The sequence below is a fragment of the Podarcis cretensis genome (assembly GCF_951804945.1).
Source record: "Podarcis cretensis genome assembly, chromosome: 17".
Taxonomy (NCBI): domain Eukaryota; kingdom Metazoa; phylum Chordata; class Lepidosauria; order Squamata; family Lacertidae; genus Podarcis; species Podarcis cretensis.
In genome coordinates, this window is record NC_137187.1 from 19,287,153 (window position 1) to 19,312,978 (window position 25,826).

The 25,826-nt window shown below is 40.8% G+C and overlaps 2 long non-coding RNA genes across 2 annotated transcripts in view; one reads left to right on the forward strand and one right to left on the reverse strand.

The window, feature by feature from the left end:
* The window catches only part of LOC307206651, a 16,211-nt gene extending 12,706 nt beyond the window's left edge, over positions 1–3,505 (forward strand). Inside the window, exon 3 of the long non-coding RNA XR_013834458.1 lies at positions 2,091–3,505. This is a non-coding gene — a long non-coding RNA (uncharacterized lncRNA). The remainder of the gene's footprint in view (positions 1–2,090) is intronic.
* On the reverse strand, positions 347–21,181 carry LOC307206621. The gene is made up of 2 exons (XR_013834427.1): positions 21,081–21,181; positions 347–618 (listed from the first exon to the last, which is right to left on the reverse strand). It is a non-coding gene; the product is annotated as an uncharacterized lncRNA (long non-coding RNA).
* Between the last annotated feature and the right edge of the window lie 4,645 nt (positions 21,182–25,826).

The following is a 25,826-nucleotide window of genomic DNA, read 5'->3' on the forward strand; positions in this document are numbered from 1 at the left end:
CACATATTTCTGTAAACATTATTTGGCTGGAAAATTGCACTGCAAAATTTCGAGAAGTGTGCATTTTGAAGGATGGCTCACATATCTGAGAAGGGTTTTGATATGTGTGAATTGCAGACTCTCCAGTTTTCCCTATTTTCCAGGAACAGTCCCGGATTTTCAGAGTCTTTCCCAGTTTTCTATATGATCCCAGATTGTCCTGCTTTTCCTTAAAGGTAAAGGTAAAGGTACCCCTGCCCGTACGGGCCAGTCGTGTCCGACACTGATTCTTGAAACTCAGCGCCCCTATCCATATGGTTGACTTTCCAAACTGATTAAAGCAGAACAGAAATCAGTAAATAATCAATAGTTGTAGCAGATCCTTCACAATATCACACACAGATCACACATTCTACATTTGCTTAGGCCCTCTGAGAGCTTCTGGCCTGTAGTACTGAGAATATATATGATTATATTCTTCTTCTTCTTAGTCTTTTCTTTGTTAGATGCCCCACTGCTGATATCAAACATTTCAGATATTCAGTCTTGTCTACGTCTTCCATAAACTGTTTCTTCTCTATTTCAAACTTCTTTCACTCCAATGATTAATAGTCTTGAAATGCTTTGCTTCCTCACTTCCTAGTAAATGAGAAAATAGGGGAAGGAATTGGTGAGATACGGTATTCACTGTATCCGACCCAGACTAATTAGCAAGGCAACCACAGATTCAATACAGATGAAAATATGTCAGAAATTTTGAACCAGTACCAAGACCTTTACCACATCTGCAGAGGGTTCCAACAAATAGATTATTATTTTTAACACAGTTTGATCCAATTTTGAGGGATAGTGAAAAAAATATGCTAGTTTGTTTCAGGGGAATTTGGTTCATATACAGTCTAGAGATCAGATTTCCATATGGATGTCTATACCTAACATGGTGTCCTTCAGTTGTTGTTCAACTTTGTCTGGCTGCACCCCCTTCACTCCATGTTTCTTCTAGCCCAGGTCATAAAGGAGATTTACTCTTACACATTCCAGTTCCCACCAGCACCAGCCATCTTGGCAATGGTCAGATAGGCTGAGAAAAGCTGCTGTTGTTGTTACATAAAATTTGAACGCTCCCAAAGGAGCTCAGGGTGGCTAACAACAAGTAATTCCAGCCACAGATACCGACTGGGAAAGATCTCAGCTTAAGAGGCTTGCTGGAAGAGAAACGTCTTCAGTAGGAGCCCAGAAGGTGGCAGAATAGTGCCCGCCTAATATTCAAAGGAATTACCGTATTTTTTGCTCTATAAGAATCACTTTTTCCCTCCTAAAAAGTAAGGGGAAATGTTTGTACATCTTATGGAGTGAATGCAGACGGTGCAGCTATCACAGAAGCCAGAACAGCAAGACGGATTGCTGCTTTCACCGCGAGCTATCCCTCTTGCTGTTCTGGCTTCTGAGATTCAGAATATTTTTTTTCTTGTTTTCCTCCTCCAAAAACTAGGTGTGTCTTGTGGTCTGGTGCGTCTTATAGAGCGAAAAATATGGTAAATTCCCAAGACGCCACAACACTGGACACCCAGTTGCGACATTGTGCAGAATGGACCTTCTGAAAGAAGGTATCTGCAGGAGGACTTCACCAACAGAGCACAGTGAAGAGACAATCTTTCAGGTATCCTGGTCCCGAGGTGTATAGAGCTTTGTTCCCCCCAACCAGCACCTTGAACTTAGCCTCCCATTCACTATTCAAGGGGTTCTCTCAACCTGCCAGCTAATTTGGGGGGAGGGCATGGAGCAACAAAAGGAGAAGTGGTGGGGGGAGACTCATTGCACTAAGGGGACATCCTTGTGTGGACTTTCACTAGCGGGACTAGCTAGCTGAATTTCACCCAATGGGATAAATTGAAGTAGGACTAATGCTTGATACAACCAAAACGTGTGTGTGTGTGTGTGTGTGTGTGTGTGTGTGTGTTTAATGAACTCTTAAATACATTTTATCTTTCTTGACTGTGCAATATGCAGAACTTAACTCCACCTTTTTGAGTGCCTCAAACTTCAAAATGCAATTGCATCCCAAAGATTGAACACAAGCCATTGCAAACTACTTTTTGTTTCATTTGCAGGGAACGCAAGTCTGCTGAGACGTTTTCCCTTCCACTTTGACTTTCTTGCAGAGGAAGATGCTGCAGTTGCACACTCTGAACAATATCAAAGCACTTTCCTTCCTGGCTGAAAAGCTGATGGGCAGGAAGGGCTGAAATCCAGCCGGGCTTAAGTTTTATTTTGGAGTTGTTGTATTTACATGTGGTGATAAGATAAAAAAAATATATTGTTAAAAACAAGCAAGGGATTTCAACACTGGTGACTTAATTCAATTTTCTTGGACACTGTCAATATTTCTCATAGCAAGAGAGAAATGGATCTCCACGCTGTCTTTGCACTGAAAGGGAGTTTTTTAAAAAAGGATTCCAAGAGCTGTCCAGTACAAAATTGTTTTTGGCTCTTCTCTAGCCACAAAAAGGCTGGCCAAACCAATTTCATTCACATTTTATTTTAATAAGACCCAAACAACAACAAGAAAGTCCCTCTGAGGCTCACAACTTGTGGGCAAATATCTAACCTGAAGATGATTGAAAATGCCTGGTTTATTGCTATCCCCAACTGGGAGTTTCAGAATGGGAAATACTGCTTTGAAAGCAACAGAATAAGAGTTGGCTTTGTTATGTATTCCTTTTGGAGCTTATTCCCATTCACTATGTTTCTACTTCCTTGCAGTTGACTGTGGGCAAAGGCCTAAATTTTATTTAAACTCAGTAGGCCTGAGCTTAACTTGTATCTAATGAGGCAGCATACCCTAATACAGTGGAACCTCGGTTTCCGGGCATCTCGGAAGCCAAACGTTTCGGTTTTCGAACGCCGAAAACCTAGAAGTAATTGCTTCCGTTTTTGAACATGCCTCGGAAATCGAACAGCTTCTGAGGCACATTTTTCACTTTACTCCATTGAACTTGATGACAGCCCTTTGTGCCTTGGTTTTCGAATGTTTCGAAAGTTGAATGATCTTCTGGAGCAGATTGGTTTCAAGAACCGAGGTTCCACTGTAATGGCCTGCTTTTTGGTGTTGCTGAGAAGGAACCAAATCCCTCGGGTTTTCTTCTGCTTGTGGTTCACATATCCCCTGCTCAGAAAAGGAATAAAGGAAGAACTGAGTGTGCTGTTTTTTTCTGTCCTTCAGTGTGGCCCCATAGGTTACAAATTGACTGGGGTGAGAGGCAGAGTCTGTTTATGCCCATTTGTTTTAAATAGAAAAGACCCTGATCCGCTTTATATTTAAGGGTACAAATACTCTCTCCCTGATGATTCTTAGAATTTGCCACTCTTCAAATGTCACTGAAAGCCCCCACATTCACAGGGGATGAATTGGCCCAGTTTAAGCATAGACACCAAAGTTCTATTTTGAGGATGAAATGGAAGCATGGGATGGGAACAGGAAGCACAAAGCCCTTGCAACTGTTTCCCCACATTTTGTAATGTTGAGAGTGACTCAAGGATACAGGTTCTTTTCCTGTAGCCTCCAAATCTTCAGTCTTCCTGAGAATTATCCTCAGGAACAAGAGGCATTGGGAATATTGAACGGGGCTGGGGGTTAAATCTCTGGTTAGTGCACAAATACATATACATAATAAAAATATATTACAGTGGTACCTCAGGTTAAGTACTTAATTCGTTCCAGAGGTCCATTCTTAACCTGAAGCACCACTTTAGCTAATGGGGCCTCCTGCTTCCGCCGCGCCGCCAGAGCACGATTTCTGTTCTCATCCTGAAGCAAAGTTCTTAACCTGAAGCACTATTTCTGGGTTAGCAGAGTCTGCAACCTGAAGCGTATGTAACCTGAAGTGTATGTAACCCAAGGTACCACTGTAATTTCAACCAATGATAAGATAAATTTATGTCGGCGAATTATTTTTGCAGATACAAGAAAAGTTTGTACATCGTAGCAGATTTGTGTTTCCATTTTAATACCAGTGATTAGAATTAAGCTTTCAGGCATTTCTTCAAGGTCGCTACCCTGCCGTATATTTCCCAGTTCTGCATGACACCAGTGAGTTGCACTGATGAATTTAACCTTCCTTGGAAAACTGCCTCTATGAGACAATCAATAATACTAATTATACATAGACCACACACAATAAGAATCCTACTGGGATAAATGTATATATTAATAGAGGTCATGTAATTAAATCTCCCTAACATAGGCTAGAAATGTACCCAATTAAAATGGAGAAACTTAATCAGGAGTGGCATTAGTAATTGGAAGAGAAGATAAAGGCTAATTCTGGATTATGGGTGAAAACTATTGTGTATTTGTTGCCATAAAGAGCACTTTAAGATGACATTTCACAGTGATCTTTCCCCCCCTTATTGGTGTGATTCATTGTTGAATGAAATGAGGAGTATTGTTGCTAATACTACATCTGTAAATTGGTCTTGAACTTATATTGCTTTTTTCAAATGAAACTTGCTTCAACCCCAAAAGCAATCTACTTCCAGCCAACAAGGCAATCCAATATTTCGTGAAGTGCCACATGCACAAAATAGATTGAATTAAATTCTGCTGCCCATTTCTTAATCATGGTTAATTGATTTGGAGTGGGCTACAGGTTTGTGCACTCACTTTCCACTGCCCTTCCTCCTCTCTTTCCCATGGGAATTCTGCCACCCATTGGCTTCTGTGCATTAGGTTCAACACTTCTGATATGAGTTGCCATATGGACATCTTCGTGATTTTTGGAAATTCTGCCTGGACGTTATTTCCGATGGACAAATCTCAGATATGTCATGGAAAACCTGGACTTATGGCAGCCTTGGAAAGAAACCACAGGCATATCCATAGGTATAACTTGTACTTGCCATCCATTTCTATGTGCATATCCACGTGAATTTGAAAAGGAAAACAGAAGAGGAACAAATAATTTGAAAGGTGGGAAGTACTATGCTCTGGTTATGTTAACTTGACAGGTACATTTGTATTTCCCCCCGTTACACATTTGACTTGAAAATGCTGTAATATATATATATATATATATATATATATATATATATATATTTACAAGGCAGGTATTTTGCACACTAAAGTAATTCTGGCTAGAGCAATCCTGACAAATTCATTGTAAACATAACAGGTTTCTGACAGGTCTTGTTTAAGACTAACAATTCAGAAAATTACTGCATTCACTGTTTCGGTAAAAATACAGATTATATCATGGTTAAGACATACAACTTTAAGGAGGAGAATATGTTGAGGATCTTCAAAAATGGATATTAATTCACTGAATATTCATGCGATGTACAAAAGAGACCACTTAATGACTTGATACCCAGGTGACGAGCACCTGAACGGTGCAAAGATTATCTTCCTTGTCAACTATATTTAGGCTTTTATTATATTACTCCTCCGAGTGCTGACTCATCAGAGCAAGTTAAAGATTCCTCTTTTTTTGCAGTGTAACTGTGGAATGCTAAGAATTGGGTGTAAATGTTTTACTGCCCACTAAGTAAAACTGTGCTTCTTGAAAGCAGAGCTGGCTCCAGGTATGTAAGATAGACTGACATGCTATTTACCTATCACAGCTAGGACCCACCTGCCATTTAAATTTACCACAATTCCCTGGAGTAGTGCAAAGCCAAGGACATTCATTCTGTGTAATTTAAATGGGGGGCAGCTTACAGACCCAGGCACACTTTCAGGGACCCCAGGAATGGGGCCAGTGGCAGACCCTTCTAGAATTCAGAAGACCCTGAAAATATTCACCTTTTTGTACCCTGTCGATTCCTTGCTTCTATGGTGGCAATTTATGTCAATGCCTTACACCTTTAACACTATATATTTAGGAGTAATGCTGTGCTGATGTTACTCTGACAATACTGTGACACTAGACAATATCATATCCATGAGAATGATTAAGAAGGGGCACTTCCGGGTTGGCGCCATCGCCGAATGGCGGACTCCCTCCGAGCTCCGGAGGGAGTCTGCTCGGCAGGGGCTGGGTTCTACCGCACCGGCGACGCGGGGACCCTCAAAAACCATGGGCGCTGAAACCCATGGGCATGGTGACTCAGCAGGCACCGTTTGCGCCCCCCCGGACCACACGAAGGAGCCTTTTTAAAGGCTGCGGAGCGGGTGACAGGGGGGGGTGCTGTGAGTCCTCCGCTTCCCCTGCCGAGCGAAGCCGCATGCCATTTGGCGGAGAGTGCTGACTTCTTCCATTGAAAATCTGGACTTAAAAGAAGAACCCGTGAGTAATCGGAATTTGGATTAAAAAGGGGAATAATTTTTTTCTTAAATTCGGAGCGAGCGGGGGAGGTATAAAAAGGAAGTCAACCTCCCCCCTGTTGTAGAGGAGCTAAAGCAAAGGACCTGACAACTAAGATCGAGTGCAACCTTTTTTTTGATAAAGTTATTAATTTCGCGATAGAAAATTATAAGCTGGGCTGGAGGAGAAGAGTGGAATGTGAATTAAAATATAACACCCCCCCCCCCCGGAAACCCCGGGAGCGATCCGTGAGAGCGCCTGGAGAGGAGAAATAGAGGTTTTGACAGCTGTCAAAGGAGCTGCCAAAACTGAAGAACAAAAAGAGAACTTTGTTACGAGGACTTTGCTGGTTACATTTGTTATAAATTGGATATAAATTGTTTAAAACAAGGAATAATAAGTTACTTTGACTGGTGGGTGAGATCGGGAATGAAACTGAGTTACTATAATCCCTCTAGAGGAGCTGTGGGTTATTACAAGTATCGCTGGCATGGAATTTGAATCAGACTTTTTATCTCCTGGGAAACTGCAGAAATGGAACACTATTTTGTCTACAGAGGTCTACACACTAAAGGAGACAATAGACTTATCTATTGAAGAATGGAAGGGACTTGAGGTAATGTTTTGTTCCTGAATAACAAAGCCTCTGTAGAGGAATTATAAGCTTTTTGGAATTAGAACATTTGTGCAGGAGAGCAGGGGGGAAAAAAAAAGAAAAAAGAGGAGAAGAGAGAACAACAAGAACAACAAGAATAACAAGAACTGGACAAAGCTGGAAGATAGACCCCGTCCAAGATTGGACATTTGAAATTAAAGATGATTAAAAGATGATAAAGACTATTAAAAAGACGGCAAAGCGGACTGGTGAAGGATTATGGTTTAGATGTGGGAGCTCCAGGAGACAGTAGATATTGATGGACATTGGGAACGCAACCGGGAAAGGGGGGAGGGAAATTTGGAATCCAAAGGGTGTCAAATTATATTTTATTCTTTTTTTATTTTTTTTATGTTAATCTGTATCTTATATTAAAGAGGGGAACTCGAGGAAGGGAACAGGTCGATTTTAGGGGATGGGAAAATATTTTTTTAAATTGGGTTAATGATAATAATTTTAAAATTTGGGGTAAGAATTTGCTGAATCTATTTGAAAGAATTGGAATATAAGAGGGGGTGGGGAGGGGGAAGTCCTGGAAAGATGATATTGAAACTAAGGCCTTAAATTTGGATGTTTTTCTTTTTTTGTTATATCTGAAAATCTTTAATAAATATTATTAAAAAAAAAAAGAAGAGAATGATTAAGAAGGTTACATGCAAGAGAACCGGGTGTACAGTGGTACCTTGGGTTAAGAACTTAATTCATTCTGGAGGTCTGTTCTTAACCTGAAACTGTTCTTAACCTGAGGTACCACTTTAGCTAATGGGGCCTCCCGCTGCCGCCGCGCCGGCGGAACACAATTTCTGTTCTCATCCTGAAGCAAAGTTCTTAACCCAAGGTACTATTTCTGGGTTAGCAGAGTCTGTAACCTGAAACGTCTGTAACATGAGGTACCACTGTATTATAATGGAATGTGTAGACAGATACTCATTGAAGGAAAATTGGTACCTCTCTCACATTATGATCTGCATATAATTTTTCTACATAGATATACTGTCTGAAGGGACACTGAGAATATAGACCTGTGGAAACTGGATTGTTGGTCTGTGTTGTTCTGCTCAGAAGAAACGCCTCATAGTGCAAATACTTTAGGTACAATTATCCATTCTACGTGATACTTCATTTTGTGTGCCTAATGTTCTAACCGGAAGAAATGGAGGCAGTGAGAGATTTTACTTTCTTGGGCTCCATGATCACTGCAGATGGTGACAGCAGTCACAAAATTAAAAGACGCCTGCTCCTTGGGAGAAAGGCGATGGCAAACCTTGACGGCATCTTAAAAAGCAGAGACATCACCTTGCCAACAAAGGTCCGTATAGTTAAAGCCATGTTTTTTCCAGTAGTGATGTATGGAAGTGAGAGCTGGACCATCAAGAAGGCTGATCGCCGAAGAATTGATGCTTTTGAATTATGGTGCTGGAGGAGACTCTTGAGAGTCCCATGGACTGCAAGAAGATCAAATGCATCCATTCTTAAGGAAATTAGCCCTGAGTGCTCACTGTAAGGACAGATCATGAAGCTGAGGCTCCAATACTTTGGCCACCTCATGAGAAGAGAAGACTCCCTGGAAAAGACCCTGACGTTGGGAAAGATTGAGGGCACAAGGAGAAGGGGACGACAGAGGACGAGATGGTTGGACAGTGTTCTTGAAGTTACAAACATGGAGGATGGAAAATGCAGGCCGTCCAAGTGTCCCTATTTTCTAGGGACAGTCCCAGATTTACAGAAGCCCTCCCAGTTTCTGATTTGATCCTGGAATGCCCACTTTTCCTTAGGACGTCCATATTTTCATCAGAGAAAAGCAGGAGTGTATGGAGTTATGTGACCCCCCCCCACAAGTCAAGGAGATAGGTAACTATGCAACCTTTAGAAGATATCTGAAGGATACCATGTATGGGGAAGTTTTTTAATGTTTCATGTTTTATTATGTTTTTATATATGTTGGAAGCCACCAAGAGTGGCTGAGGAAACCCGGTCAGATGGGTGGAGTAATAATAATAATGGTATTTGATGTCCCTATTTTCATCAAATAAATGTTGGAGCGTAAATGCACCATGCAGCTCATCATCCCAACCCTAAATATCTTTGCTCAAAATCTCTCATTCAATAATAATAATAATAATAATAATAATAATAATAATAATAATAATATACTCTACACATTTGGCTGTGTTGTCTCAGCCACTCTAATAGGATGTTACTTCCTAGTAGATATGGAGGATGGATGGCGGCTAACGGATTGAGGTTGAATCCTGACAAGACAGAAGTACTGTTCTTGGGAGACATGGGGCAGGCAGGTATGGAGGACTCCCTGGTCCGAATGGGGTAACTGTGCCTCTGAAGGACCAGTTGTACAGCCTGGAAGTCATTTTGGACTCACAGCTGTCCATCGAGGTGCAGGTCAAGTCTGTGTCCAGGGCAACTGTCTACCAGCTCCATCTGGTACACAGGCTGAGACCCTACCTGCCCGCAGACAGTCTTGCCGGAGTGGTGCATGCTCTGGTTATCTCCTGCTTGGACTACTGCAATGTGCTCTATGTGGGGCTGCCTTTGAAGGTGACTCAGAAACTGCAATTAATCCAGAATGCTGCAGCTAGACTGGTAACTGGGAGCGGCCGCCGAGACCATATAACATCGGTCCTGAGATATCTGCATTGGCTTCCAGTACATTTCCAAGCACAGTTCAAAGTGTTGCTGCTGACCTTTAAAGCCCTAAACGGCTTCGGCCCAATATACCTGAAGGAGTGTCTCCACCCCCATCGTTCAGCCTGGACACTGAGGTCCAGCCCCTGCGAGAAGTGAGGTTACAGGAAAATAGGCAGAGGGCCTTCTCGGTAGTGGCCCCCACCCTGTGGAACATTCTCCCATCAGATGTCAAGGAAATAAACAACTATCTGACATTTAAAAGACATCTGAAGGCATCCCTGTTTAGGGAAGTTTTTAAAGTTTAATGCTGCATTGTGTTTTTAACATTTGGTTGGGAGCTGCCCAGAGTGGCTGGGGAAACCCAGCCAGATGGGTGGGGTATAAATAATAAATTATTATTATATTATATTAAGACTGCACCCTTGATTTGTGACCCTGGCCTGCAGCAGTTTTATAGGCCCTACTATTCATCTCAAGCGTTCACATTCTTGCAGCCCACTGTCATTTACAACTGACCTATTCTTGGAAGATGACAAAGAGCTCTTTATTTAGCCATCCTGACAGGTGAAATACTTCTGCATTCCTTTCCCATTATGTCTTAAGCCACTGCTGGGAACAGGAAAGGTGCTGAGTTGCTTACATACCTGGCCAACGCCGTGCAATTTTGAACCTTGACAAGCTAGTTTAGGGCTTCAGCTAAGCAGCCAAGAATAATGTCTCCCTTGTAAAGCCACAGAGAAGAAGCCCGCAGCTGCTTGGTAAACGCAAGGGAGATTGTATGCGCCGCGGAAAAAAAGTGCTTGTTCATGTGCCCCTGCCATTCCTAGTGCAGTCACGTCAAACTGCACATGACATTGTGGAAAGAGGAGCGCAGATTTCAATTGTGGTAATGTATATGCAGCAGGAAAGAGCAGGGGAGCATGACCGTGACAATCTATCTCCTGTAGATTAATGTCGGGAGCAGGCAGGTATGTCATAAAGCATGGCTTGATAATGCAAAGAAACCCTCTCAGTGTTTTCCTCATTTTCCATTAATGCTTTGTGCCTGCCTGCAAGAGATTCTCAGGAGACGTAAGGGCCTATTGCTTTCAAATATTCCCTCTGACCCAGAGAGTGTCAAAAACGTCTGAACGCATGCAATGCTCTTGTTAAAAAAGGGGGGGGGGAGAGCACCCCTAATGCAATGCAAATGCAGATTGCAGGGAAATTCCAGCTGAGAAAATGAGGCCTCGTATTTCTAAAACCATATACATGTCAATGGGCCATTATTCTCCAGTTTTAAATGTAATTGCAGCACAGCTTGGAATGGGTTCCCGAAATCATAAAATATACCGAGGAGCAATGACTGAATCTTCCAGAATATTTTATATTTCCCTCCCTGTTCCACATCCTCCTCCCCCAGCATAAGAATAGAAAATGGAAGAAGCAGGGAGGGAGGGGGGAAGGAAGGGGGGCAAAGATAAAAAGGAAAATCATATCCTTTAGTTCAACTTTCAAGGGAAATACATATCGGTCTGTTTCTTAACAGCCATTTCATCGTCAGGGGTTCTGAAGTCTTTCTTCAAAAAATAAATCTGTCTTGGTGCAGTTCTGTATGACAAATTATTTCCAGGCAATTAGGAATATTTATAATTGTTTTCTTTGCTAGATGCTTTCTTCCATTTCCAAATTTTCTTTTCAAGCTGATGTTTCCTATAAAGCCTGTGCAACATTCATTTTGAAAGGATTTTCTTTTTTAAAAAAGTTATGTGAACCACGGCTGCAACCACCTTTTTTTGATAAATTTAACATGTCCATAGTGCAGCCTATATCACCAGAACTGGTACATTTTAAGGTATCATTATTTCATTGTGGCTGCCTCCCTCCCTGCTCAGTCTTTCTTGGGAGAACTCCAAGAAACAGCTCCTATGATTAAAAACAATGTAGATTAATACTGCAGTAGTGTTGAGCGATGGTATCCTTTCTGTTTTGCCCCCTTCCTCCCTCTCCCTCCCATCTCTCCCAAATCCATTCCTTTCTGCAAATAAATATGCTTGGTTTCGTTTTGTACTTGAGCCTCTAAGATGGAGAACGCAAAAAACAGAAGGTTTCTTGAAGGAGAATATTTAGCAATGACCATTTTGGAGCCAGGATCATTAGATGGCTTATATTCTTCACTTAAACCTAAGCTATAATTTGCTTTTTTATTATTTTATTTATTAGACTTATTTACCACCCTTCTTCACAAGATCTCAGGGTGGTTCACAGGATAAAAAAATACAAGGCAAGACCACAAGTAAATAGTTAAAAACAGAAACAACAAAACAACTAGCCCTCTTGCTCCTACCAGCCCATTTAAAAGGCTGTAGAATATTAATCAGCCTTATAAAACAAAAAATGCTAATACAAAATACAAATTAACGTATAACACTTAAGAACAATGTGAAACAACCCCCCCCCAAAAAAAACCCCCAACACCCACCCAAGTTAAAAACCTTATTAAAACCATAATTTTAGCCAAAGGGGGCTGTGGTCCATGCCTTCATTCCACCCCCATTGTTGCCCTCAAAGGAACGAACCCCTTTGGTTTCTCCCCTTTCCGAATAGTCATTTCACTGTTTAAAAACATAACAGTGTGTGAACAATGCACACTTTGTGGAGAGTTGGGTTTCAAAATGCTTGTTTACAAAGCTATTGTACTATCAACTTTACTGGATGCTTGTGAAACATGGAACACTTATATAAATGCCATCTCCAACTCCTTGAAAGATGCCATCAATGGTGTCTCCTGAAATTTTTACACATCACTTGGGAAGACAGGCAAACTGATACCAGTGTACTGGAAGAAGCAAAGATCACCAGTGTCGAAGCAATGATTCTTCAACATCAACTTCGTTGGACTGGTCATGTTGTGCGGATGCCTGGTTATCATCTTCCAAAGCAACTACTCCAGTCCCAACTTAAAAATGGAAAGTGTAGCACTGGTGGGTCAACAAAAGAGGTTTAAAGACTGTCACAAGGCAAATCTAAAAAAATGTAGTATAAGCACCAATAATTGGGAAACACTGGCCTGCGAGCACTCCAATTGGAGAACAGCCTTTATCAAAGGTGTCATGGACTTTGAAGACACTCAAACTCAGGACACAAGGGCGAAACGTGCTAAGAGGAAGGCATGCTTGGCAAACCCTTATTGTGATCAACTCCCGCCTGGAAATCTATGTCCCCACTGTGGAAGGACGTGTGGATCCAGAATTGGCCTCCACAGTCACTTACGGACTCATTGTTAAAACCATGTTTATGGAAGGCAATCTTACTGGGCTACGAGTGATCACCTAAGAAGAAGAAGGGTTCAGTAACCCAGAGCGTAGTACTGTAGCTAAATTTGGCTTTTATCAGAGAGGGCGGTTTTATAGAAATGTACTATTGTTTAGAGAAAACTTTGCCCAGTTTTATAGATAGTAGCAGCAGCCTAGGTGAGCCGGGTAATTGCATTAGGCATACCTCACCTTTTGTTGCTTGACTGAGGAGAATATGGGGTCAACCCCACGCTGCTTTCAGAAGGGCTGTTAACTACCTGGAACCTTCATCTTCCTTTAATTTATATCATAGCATAAGCATAAATTCCAACCTTATCTGTTTTTCATCGAATTAAATTTCTGTCACTGTAACCCTGAGGATAGACAAAACTATGAAATGAACTTCACTCTAGTCTTTGAACATGTTTTTTTCCTTGTTCATTTTAAGCACACAGATAAAAACAGTCTCCTCAGGACTTAGAGCCCTGTGGTAGTTGATTAGTCCCTGCAGTAGGGAAAATTAAATTCTGTGGTTGAGACCCAGCATGCTTGGCTGGTTTAATAATGCGATGGCCACCATCCAATGGCTGACAACCAAGAACGAAGGTACTTTCTGTTCTTTACTCCCTCGTGCAACACCTGAAAATCCCGGGGCGAATCAAACAGCAAATTAAATCTTTCTTTAAAAAAACACATATACACACATACACACACACAAAAACCACCCTCACCTGCAGAGCATGTATAAGGAACTAATTTTAATTCTTTCAAGCTGAAGTCATTGGGATGGAAGCCCAAAAAACAATGACAAAGGTAAGTTCTTTCCAAGTTTTTTTTAAAGTCAAAAACAAAAAAACCCCGCCACACCTCCCAATGGCTCTTTACAGTTTAGCTTGTTTATTTCTGCTTCCTGCTCTGCTGAAGCCAAGAAACTCACTAAAAGCAATCAAATCCCACTTTTTTAAAAAAAAGAAAGAAAGTCAGTCTTCATTTATGAATGGAAGTCTGTTGCTGCTCAAATAGTATCTGTAATGTTTTTATTAGCTGAAACTTCCCTTATCCCCTTTAAATATCTTGTGTTCCTTCTGCATCAAGTGTTGACAATGAAAGGTCCATGGGCCAAATTCATCTCGCCAAGATGCTCCCCCCGGAAAAAAACCTTTCCCCATTATCTCGTTGTACAGCTATGTGACTTGGTTGCTGTAAAAGCCTTTGGCCTGGGAAGATAGACTTGGTGGCCTAGATACATCTTACCAGCCTTAAACTGTTGATCTGCCTCACTGCATCCCATTGCAACGATGTATATTAATAAACTCAGTACAAATACAGTGCATAACTGAATTACTTTATGCTAATGTTCAGTCACAGGAACAATCACTTCCATTCGTTGCTATCTAAAACATGCCTTGTGCAAACTAGGGGAATGATGGGGAAATAAAATTTCCAGCTACTCGCTGCATGAAAACATGCAGACGTGTGGGTTATATAAATGGGGGTCGGTAGGGAACATTAAAGTGAAAAGGGGAATTTGGTCTACATGCTGGTTGGAAATGCGTGGAAAACATTTGCTCAACATTTTTGTGGCTTCCATAAGATTTTTTTTAAATATTTTTTTTTACAAAATGCTTCATTTCAACTCCAAGGCACATTTCACAGGAGGAAAACTCCCACTCTGACTCAGGAATTATTTTATGTTCCTGAGAAAATAGTGTATTACTTCCTAAGAAAAACACGCTTGTTGTTTGGTCTACAGCATAATAATTTGCCTCCTTTTCCAAGGAAAGTCATGTTCTTGAATGGAAACGGGAACATTTTGTTCTGGGTATCATATGCTTCCTGTGAAAACTGGAAATTTGTGGCGGCATTATTAAGTGCACTGTTAATTGTTGCGAAGGTTGTGCTGTTGTATTATGATGTTGTACTATGATATGGTTTGCAAAATTGTTCTATGACTGAGAATGTGCTGAGCATCTTCCAACCTCTGAACTCAGAAATCAGGAGCAAAAACTTCCCAAATGCCGAATGCTAGTCATTGTAAAAGATCACAGACATTTTCCATTTAACCCTCCAAGCTGGTCCCATAATAGGATATACCTTTTACGAATATTCACAAAGGTCTCAGAGTCTTCTATACATCTCTCAAATGTTTCGTTTTCTCTTTTTTTTAAAAAAAAATAATTTTTATTGATTTTCCAACACAAATAAAAACAAACAACACACTCACATACACAAACAAAAACATATAAACATGTATAATTTCATAATCCTGTTTTCATACACCTTGTTTCTCCGACTTCCCCATACCTCCCTTTTGCTGCATCCTTATTTTTAACATTTTTTTTTAGCAATTCTCCAATAATTAATTATTTAATTCACTTTCATTACGTTCCTTTTTCTTTAGCTTATTAGTTACAGCTGCAATTCTCTATTTCTTATTCCCTGACATCTAGCACTCCTCAATTTTGCAATACTTTTTAAGATATATCTTGAATTTCTTCCAATCTTCTTCCACTGTCTCTTTCCCCGGTCACGAATTCTGCCGGTCATCTCTGCCAGTCCCATATATTCAATCACCTTCATCTGCCATTCTTCCAGCGTGGGTAGTTCTTGTGCCTTCCAATACTTTGCGAGAAGAATTCTTGCTGCTGTAGTAGCATACATAAAAAACGTCCTATCCTTCCTTGACACCAATTGGCCGACCATGCCCAGAAGAAAAGCCTCAGGTTTCTTAGGAAAAGTCCGCTTAAGGACTTTCTTAATTTCATTATAGATCATTTCCCAAAAGGCTTTGATCCTCGGGCAGGTCCACCAAAGGTGATAGAAAGTACCTTCAGTCTCATTACACTTCCAGCAATTATTATTGGGCAAATGATAAATTTTTGCAAGCTTGACTGGGGTCATGTACCACCTATAAATCATTTTCATTAAGTTTTCTTTTAAGGCATTACATGCCGTAAATTTAACACCGGTGGTCCATAACTGCTCCCAGTCTGCAAACATAATGTCATGACCAATGTCTTGTGCCCATTTAATCATAGCTGATTTCACCGTTTCATCCTGTGTATTCCATTTTAGCAGCAAATTATACATTCTTGACGGGACGCGGGTGGCGCTGTGGGTAAAAGCCTCAGCGCCTAGGGCTTGCCGATTGAAAGGTCGGCGGTTCGAATCCCCGCGGCGGGGTGCGCTCCCGCTGCTCGGTCCCAGCGCCTGCCAACCTAGCAGTTCGAAAGCACCCCCGGGTGCAAGTAGATAAATAGGGACCGCTTACCAGCGGGAAGGTAAACGGCGTTTCCGTGTGCGGCTCTGGCTCGCCAGAGCAGCAATGTCACGCTGGCCACGTGACCCGGAAGTGTCTCCGGACAGCGCTGGCCCCCGGCCTCTTGAGTGAGATGGGCGCACAACCCCAGAGTCTGTCAAGACTGGCCCGTACGGGCAGGGGTACCTTTATCTTTACCTTTTTATACATTCTTGACAAATTCTTAGTATTGGGTTCTAACAATTCTGTTTCTAGTTTAGACCTCTCCTTCTGGAAGCCTATTTTCCTGTCCTGTTTAAATGCCTCATATATCTGATGATAGTGTAACCAATCTCGTACTTTAGGCTTTAGTTTCTCATAACTCTGTAATTTAACTTTTTCACCGTCTTGTTCTAAAATTTCACAATATTTTGGCCAATTAGACTCCATATTAAGTTTTTTCACCTCTTTGGCTTCCATTGGTGACAACCACTTGGAGGTTTTACTTTCTAACAAATCTTTATACCGCATCCAAACATTATATAATGCTTTTCTAACAATATGGTTTTTAAAACCCTTATGTACTTTTACCTTGTCATACCATATATATGCATGCCAACCAAATCTATTATCGAACCCTTCCAGATCCAAAATGTCTGTATTCTCAAGAAGCAGCCATTGTTTCAACCAGCAAAAAGCTGCCGATTCATAATAAAGTCTTAAGTCCGGCAGGGCAAACCCCCCTCTTTCTTTTACATCAGTTAAAATCTTAAATTTTATTCTGGGCTTTTTGCCCTGCCAGACAAATTTAGATATATCTTTCTGCCACTTCTTGAAACAATCCATCTTGTCCAATATCTGCAATGTTTGAAATAAAAACAACATTCTGGGCAGCACATTCATCTTAATAACAGCAATTTGGCCTAACAAGGAAAGTCTCAACCTTGACCATATTTCTAGATCTTTCTTTACCTCTGTCCAACATTTATCATAATTATCCTTAAATAAATTCACATTCTTAGATGTTAAGTTTACCCCCAGGTATTTCACCTTTTTTGTTATCACTAAACCTGTTTCACTCTGAAACTTCTCTTTTTCAGCCATTGTAAGATTCTTCTCCAACACTTTCGTCTTTTGTTTATTCAATTTAAATCCTGCCACTTGACCAAATGTCTCAATTAGTTCTAGTACTCTTTTGGTACTAGTATCTGGCTGTTGCAAAGTTAATACTAGGTCATCTGCAAATGCCCTTAATTTGTAATGTCTGGTTCTGACCTGAACTCCTTTAACCAACTGGTCCCCTCTAATCATATTTAACAAAACTTCCAGAACTGATATAAACAGTAGAGGGGATATTGGGCATCCTTGTCGTGTACCTTTTTCTATTGGTATTTCTTCCATAACCACATTATTTACAATCAGCTTTGCTCTTTGTTTAGAATATATTGCCCCTATACCATTTTCAAAACCTTGGCCCACCCCCATTCCTTGGAGATTTTTCTTCATAAAACTCCAGCAAATGTTATCAAAAGCTTTCTCCGCGTCCACAAAAATTAAAACCACCTTCCTATTGATGTCCACTTCTAACATTTCCAAAATATCTATAATGTTCCTCACATTATCTGACATATGTCTCCCCGGAAGAAAGCCAGCTTGGTCCTTATCAATCTCCTCTAACAACACTCTCTTCAATCTTTTTGCCAAAATGTCTGCAAAAATTTTGTAATCCACATTAAGTAGTGATATGGGGCGGTAGTTTTTGACCTGGTTCTTTTCATTCTCAGTTTTCAGTATAAGTGAGATAAAAGCTTCTTTCCACGATTCGGGTACCTTTTTCCCCTCTAGAATTTCATTACAAACTTCTTTCAATGGATGTATTAACCATTCCTTCAGTGCTTTATAATATCTGGCAGTCAAACCATCTGGTCCTGGAGATTTTCCCAGTTGCATATTCTGAATGGCACCCTCTATCTCTTGTGCTGTTATTTTCTCATTCAAAATCATTTTACTTTGCTCTGAAATTTTTGGTAGTCCATACTTCTTGATAAATTCTTCTATTTCTTGTTCGTTTATTGGCCCTTGTGCATATAATTTTCTAAAAAAAACTTTGAAAACAATTACTTATCTCATTTGGTTTGGAAGTAATTTTTCCGTCCACTTCTAAACTTGTCACAGTATTCATTTTTTGCCTCTTTTTCAATTGCCATGATAGCAGTTTCCCACATTTGTCCGCCGATTCAAATGTCTTTTGTCTCATTTGCTTTATTTTCCATTCTATCTCTTGATTCATCAATTCCATATATTGCTTCTGATAATACTTTATTTCTCTCAAAATCTCATGAGACTTTGGTTTAGACCTCAATTTCTTTTCACCTTCTTTTATTTTTTCCAAAAAAAATTCTTTCCTCTCATTTTGCTTTTTCCTCTTTATAGAATTCTGTTGTATTAGGAAACCTCGCATCACGGCCTTACTTGCGTCCCAAATTGTTCTTTTTTCCGTTTCTGTTCTTAAGTTTATCTCAAAGTAATCTTTCAATGTCTTTTGGGCCTTCTTATAGATCTCTTCATCTCTAAAAAGGGTGTCATTCATTCTCCATCTAAAGGATCCAGTTGATGTTAGTTTCATCTCCATCTTCACCGCATTATGGTCGGAGCAGGTCTTTGGGCAGATTTCTACCTTTTTTGTCCTTGGTGCCATACTACTAGTTACCCAGATTTGGTCAATTCTTGTCCATGTCATTTTAGCTTCAGAGAAAAAAGTTCCCTCTCTCTCAAGAGGGTTTCTTGTTCTCCAAATGTCAATTAAGTCCATAGTTTCAGTCATCTCAAAGAAAGTCTTAGGTAGTCTCCCTTCCTTAGAAATTACTTGTCTCTGTGCCTTGTCCATGTATGTGGAGACTACTCCGTTCATATCTCCCATCATTATTATTTTACAGTCTAAATAGTCCATTAAAGTCTCATGCAACTTCTTGAAGAATTCAGCCTTCCCGTCATTTGGTGCATAAATTCCAACTATCATATTTTTTTTCTCCTTGAACTTGTATTTCAGTTGCCAGGTATCTTCCTTGTTCATCTTTAAATATCATCTTTGGGGCCAATTTTTCCTTTGCGTAGATCACCACACCTCTTTTCTTCACTTTATCTGATGTAATAAATTCCTGTCCAAGTCTCTTATTTACCAACAATTTTCTGTGAGCCCTGGTCACATGTTTTGTTTTCTCTGCAGTCAACTTGTCTATCCAGCACCTTGATAAACTATTTATTTCTTATTTATTTGTATAAGCATTCCCCAATGGGAGCTTGGGAGAGTTAATAACTGACCATGTTGTAAACAACAACACAAAGCAAACCAAAACTATTTTTACCACACCTTCTTTCTTGATGTAATGTGAAGTTTCTACTGCAGGACTAGCCAATGTGGTGACCTCCAGATGTGGAGCCAGCATTGCTAGTAGTCAGGAATGATGGGAGTTGTGGTCCACAACATCTGGAAAAGACCCCATTCACTGCCACTGCAGCACACCAGCAAACACACAATAGCTCCAGTCACAGTGGTTCTCAACCTGTGGGTCCCCAGATGTTGTTGGACTACAACTCCCATCATCCCTGAGCTCTGGCCTTCCTAGCTAGGGGTGATGGATGTTGTAGTTCAACAACATCTGGGGACCCACAGGTTGAGAAAGGCTGCTCCAGTGGCTAGTTTTCTGAAAATTCAGGATATGAGAAGAGGCTAACTCATAAGAGGAAGTGTTGCAGCGTATTTTGTAATGACTTTCCAAGCAGAAATGACTGCTTTGGAAGGGAAAGGGAGCACTTCATCAAAGGTATAACAGTCGAGGGCTATGATTCTGATTGATAGAAATGTTTTAGTGCCTTCTCTATGGAAGTTGGTACTTAATAATGTGGTCGCAATTACTTGAAGGATCATCTGAAAGGTCCCTATATGACACACATCCCAAGTTTTCCTTTTTATCTGGTCCAAAATATTTGGATTTGAACTATGGGTTTATTTGTCAACCTGCTTTATAGCCCAAGAATTAATGCAACTCTGCTAACACCATCACTGTGGAAAAGTGAAATATCATCTTTTGCAAAGGGGATATGAGACACACAGAGAAAACAGTGACACTAGTTTGACTCACTCAAGTTTGTGGCAAAGCCAAGGGTTTGAAAGCCGATCTTTTGATTCTTCATCCAGCACTCTTGTAAAAAAAACAAAACAAAACAAAAAAAACAACCACCAGCACGTCTTTCCGTTTTAATCCTCTAATTGGTTTCAGTATCTGTGCCTTGCTTTATAACTAAAGCAAGTGAGACTTTTTTCAATATTCTATTCAGGCAAGTTTTGCCCTGCTTAGGTGGTGTCCTTTAAGTTTGTCCTGTCAGCTTTTCCTTCCCTCCGTTTACACTTAATGGCAACATCAGCTTTCCTGCCAGCTTGAATAGCTGGAGTTAGACATACTCTCAAAGGTGTTTGTTAGTGCAGTCATTCCTTGAACTCTCAGACCTACCGGCAATGTTGTTTTCACAAGGGTGATTTGCATTCATTCTGGAATGGTGTCCAGTACGTGCCTGCGACTTAAAATGTGCCTCCTGAATGAAATAGACGCTGAGCCTCTTAAGAATTCACCCAACATAATTAGATACACCCAGGCTCCTCTAAATGTTATCCAAAGGCTAACTATCTGATGCTTAAATTGAAAAAGCTCATTAACTTTAAATACTGCTAAAACAAGTGGGGGCGGTGAGTAGAGGGAGACTCAGTGGAGATAATAGATTGGCTATGAAGTGTTTGCTGAGGCTGAGGCTAATAATCTAAAGTTGACTTGCCCATTTGCACAGCTTTGGGATTCTCCCTGCCGCGGAAGGTTGCATGTTAGGAGTGATCCTGCTGATTTGTTGCATGCCGCATACTCATTCAATGTTTAGCTATAAAACGAATACAATTGATCCAGCTGTTTGCATGATAATGGAGCAAAACCAACCTTGCATCTACCTTGCTGAAGCTCAGTGGGTCTGGGTGTGGCCACTGCCCAGCTGGGTGATCATCTGGGAAACACAAATACACTCCCCTGCATTTTATGATGGAAAATAAAGGTAAGAAAATAAAAATTAAAAAAATAATATGTAGTATAAAACAAGTTATGCGTGTCATAATAGTGTCTAAGTTTCTCTTTTTCTTTTTTAAAATTTATCTATTTGGTTTTTCAGATTAAATTTTTACAGAGATATATCAAGCATAAATCGTAAAAAACAAGATTCCAAGGAATCTCCTGGATTTCCATGCTCTTCTTTGTGGGTCCTATTATTAATCATTTCCTCCTGCATCTTTTATGATAATCCAAATATTTTACATCTCCATTGTGTCCAAAAATCACTCTTAATCTACAAGTGATATTCCAACCCTACAATGATTTTAACTGTTTACAATAGTCTTTTAAGGTAAGTTATAAAATTTCCCCATTCCTTGTTAAAATTTGGGTCTTCCTGATTTCTGACTCTTCCGGTCATTTTAGCCATTTCAGCATAGTTCATTAACTTCACCTGCCATTCATCTCTGGTAGGAACTTTATCTTCTTTGTCTAAGTTTTTCTACACCTGTAAGCTACAAGCAATGATGTGAAGTGGAAGCCTGGGAAATTCAGGATATAATGGCTGTCCATTGCTTTGTGGTGTGTTCCTAGAGAGAAACGAGGAGTGCGGGCTGTTTTCCAGGGCAGCAACACAGCCAAAAATGCCTAGTTCCTCCTGACCGCATCAGCCTTTTGACTGTGCCATGAAATTGTGTGCCATGATTTCTACAAATGGAGCCACAGAATTGGGTGTGCAACCACTTTTTGAAGACAACCTGAGACTACAGGAAAAGGAAGCAGGATGAATGAATGGGGTTGATGTGGCGATGCACTCTTCAAATAATTGCCGTGGGTGTCTGGGGTCGCAGCGCTTGTTATCGCTTCGCAAGCCATATGCGCTAGATGTTTTGAATACGTTACATATTGTGGGTGTTTGCAGCTCATCTTTCTCATGTGTTTGAACTGAAGTGCTTACCTTTAAGGAGTGGAAAGTTACACATAAAACTTCCCAGAGGAATTATTTATAGATAGATCTCTCACCTTGCCCCCCTCCCCTTGGAACGTAGGTTATTATTATTATTACCTTTCAAATTAAGGCCCAAATTGAGAAGGAACAGGGTGTGATATCAGCATCACTTAAGTGAAACATGCAGCGAACAGTTTCGCCTGGAGGAAAAAGGCTTCACTAACTGGGCCAAACACGTGCTGAAGGCGTAGAAGAAGCAGAGGCTATGTCCTTAAAAATGCTGACTTTAGAGAACTCTTCTGACAGCCAGAGAAGCAATTTTTCCTCTCTGACTAGTTACTAATTAGCATTCAAATACACAAGACCTTTTTCAGACAAATCTTTCAATCTAAATTGCTCAAAGCATCGCGTGAGATGGATTTACTTGTATAAATAGTCAAGCTACTTTTTAAATGTACATATATTAATGTGTGTGCACTTGAAATGGAAGGTGCTTTTCTGCTGTCTAAAACAGCCCAAGGAAACTATCTTTGACAGGACAGAGGAGATTTATACTCACAAAGAATTATTGCTTTTCCTAAATTGGTGACCTTTTTTGAAGACGTTGACATATGGATGCCACAACAGAACTTCATTCAGATTCATCTGAATGCATATACAGGGGAGTGAAATTATTCCTGCTGCATTGTATGTTCTCAGCATAATGTCTGAATGAGTCTCTATGTGTGCAAGCTGTATGCATGTAGATCATGGTGAGGGTTTGCCAAGTGTGTTTTCCTCTTAGCACATTTCTCCCTTTTCTCCCTAGTTTGAGTGTCTTCAAAGCCCATGACACCTTTGGTAAAGGCTGTTCTCCAATCATAGCTCTTGCAGGCCAGTGTTTCCCAGTTCTTAGTGTTTATACTACATTTTTTTAGATTTGCCTTGAGAGAGTCTTTGAACCTCTTTTGTTGACCACCAGCATTACACTTTCCATTTTTAAGTTCAGAATAGAGTCGTTGCTTTGGAAGACGACAATCAGGCATCCGCACAAGATGACCATTCCAACGAAGCTGACGTTGAAGAACCATTGCTGCTTTATATGATTTTTGCTTCAGTTAGCTAAAATGTATGACTGAATCAAACAAATCTTCACATTGTGCTTTAGAATCAGAGAACTGGGGAGTTTGAAGGAACCATGAGGGTCATCTAATCCAATGCCTTGCAATGCAGAAATCTTTTGCCCAATGTGGGGCCCTATCTCATGACCCTGAGATTAAGTCTCATCTTCTGCCAACTGAGTATCCCAGGGAGTCTTTAATATGTTGTCCAAACACAGCCATTATAGAAAGCTGGTGTAGGCAATGTGGTTCCATCCAGATGTTGTTGGACTCCCACCCTTCCATGACCAACTCCCACCTGGAAACCTATGTCCCCACTGTGGAAGGATGTGTGGATCTAGAACTGGCCTCCACAGTCACTTATGGGCTTACTGTTAAGACTGTGTTCATGGAAGACAATCTTACTCAGCTACGAGTGATCACCAAAGAAGAACTGCACGTAGACTCTGTTGGGGAGTTGGCCCATTCAAGGGTTCTCTGAATGCCCTGGGAGAGGATATATTCATTCAGTTTGTAACTGTGTAGCCTCATTTCAGTCTCTTATTTGACAATACTTTCAAAGCCTGAACCTGAAGTTAAAGCCAGAGCTGTGGCAAGCAATGAAGTTTGAATAGGTATAAGCACTGACCAGGGGTGCAAATTTAAATAAAATATTGGGGGGCTCAGGTAAGCCCTGTCTTGCATAAACAATCAGAAGACCATTTGAATGGCAACATCCATCAACTTGTGGGGGTGGCCCCCTCAAACATTTTATCGCGGGGTCCAAAGGGACCTCAGCCCCTAGGACCTGGCTCCCATGGCACAGACACAGGTCAGTGTTAATAGTTTACAGCAAAGTTGCCAGCCTTTTTGGACATGTGGGCATATTTGCAAATCATGGGCACTGCATGCAAGCTGCAGCCTATATTATTCTGCCTATATTATTGGCTGCAGTACAATGCTTTCATCAGGCTGAATTTCAGCATGGCGAGGGGACCCTGGGATGCCAAAGAAGGCCTCTGTGGGCACATATGTACCTGCAGGTACCAAACTGATGAACCCTCATTTACGGGGTTCTACAGGCCTTGTAATCAGGAACAGTAATCCAGACCGAAAAAGGGGGAAAGCTACAACTCAGTTTTATTGAGTACAAAGCCATGCACATGTCCACAATCCTAGCATGAATCAACAGGGGTATAATTACTGATGAAAGGTAGCTTACTGAAACCAAAATTACTCTTTCAGCAAAGATTCAGGCAAAAGTGAGTCTTGAATCTTTTATGGTCAGTTCAGGACAAAGCTTCGCCATAGAGCAGGTCGATCATCCTGAAGTCTGTCATCGAGGGAGAAGACAAAATAAAAAAATTCCTTCCAGTAGCACCTTAAAGACCAACTAAGTTAGTTCTAGGTATGAGCTTTCGTGTGCATGCACACTTCTTCAGATACATTCAGACACTTCTTCAGATACATTCAGCCTGATGAAAGCATTGTACTGCAGCCAATAATATAGGCAGAATAATATAGGCTGCAGCTTGCATGCATGTATCGAGGGAGAAGTTCTTGAAAAACTCCTCTTCAGTTGACAGAACTGGAGTCGATTTTATTCTGTGTCTTGTCACTTCCCACCGCCCTCTGTAACTCTCCAATGTCTCCTCATGCTAGAATCCTTCATTCCCTACACTTGTCTGATGACCTTGTGGAACTCTTTGCTTTTTTTTTTAATCATTCTTTTTAGCTACATGGTGTGATACCTGCACCAAATGTCTTTGTAACCATGTGGGTGAAAGATGAAGTTACCCTCACAGAAGAGATGATGCCATTATTTTTAACCTCCTTTCTTAAAATACCCCTTTGTTCTCTTGGTCTATCCCTCACTGTACACTTATCTTTGCTCTTCCCAAACTCTGCCAACTCTGTGTGGCTTTTCTTAATTTAGTTCATATTCCAATTTGCCAGCTACCTGACTGAGAAATAATGTTCCGCCCACCCCTATGTTTTTGTTACCTGCAAGCATAATCATAAAGCTTCATACTGACTCAGAGCAAAAGTTTTGCTTATGTCATTCTGGTTTTGCTCAGGTCAGGCCTTCACTAGAAATAATTTACAATTTGGAAAGGCAGGACAAATGCAGAATGACAATGAGAAGAATGTGAGCCTGGGAAGTCTATGCAGTGTTTTCCCTTTTATCCCCATCAAAATAATTCATTCCAGTATTTCTGTGAATCTGATTGCCCATCAGGTGTGAGTCCTCCAAATTACAGGATCTGGACCAAGTCTGTGTAGAGCTTGTCTGAGGCCTGGACGGGAGTTAGAATAAAGTTATACAGTGGTACCTTGGTTTTTGTACAGCTTAGTTCTTGAACAACTTGGAACCCGAACACTACAAACCCAGAAGTGAATGTTCTGGTTTGTGAACTTTTTTTTGGAAGCCAAACATGTTCTGTTTTTAGTCCCTCACTTCTGATTAGAGAGTGTTCCTCTTCCTGTTTGAGTGCCATGCTTCGGAAGCAAGGGAAGGAATGGCAGGAAAGGAGTCACCAATTGTGATTCTGGAAGAGGACCCTGACCCCCCCCATCCAAACAACGACTATCATCAGTGCTGGTAAGGGGGGG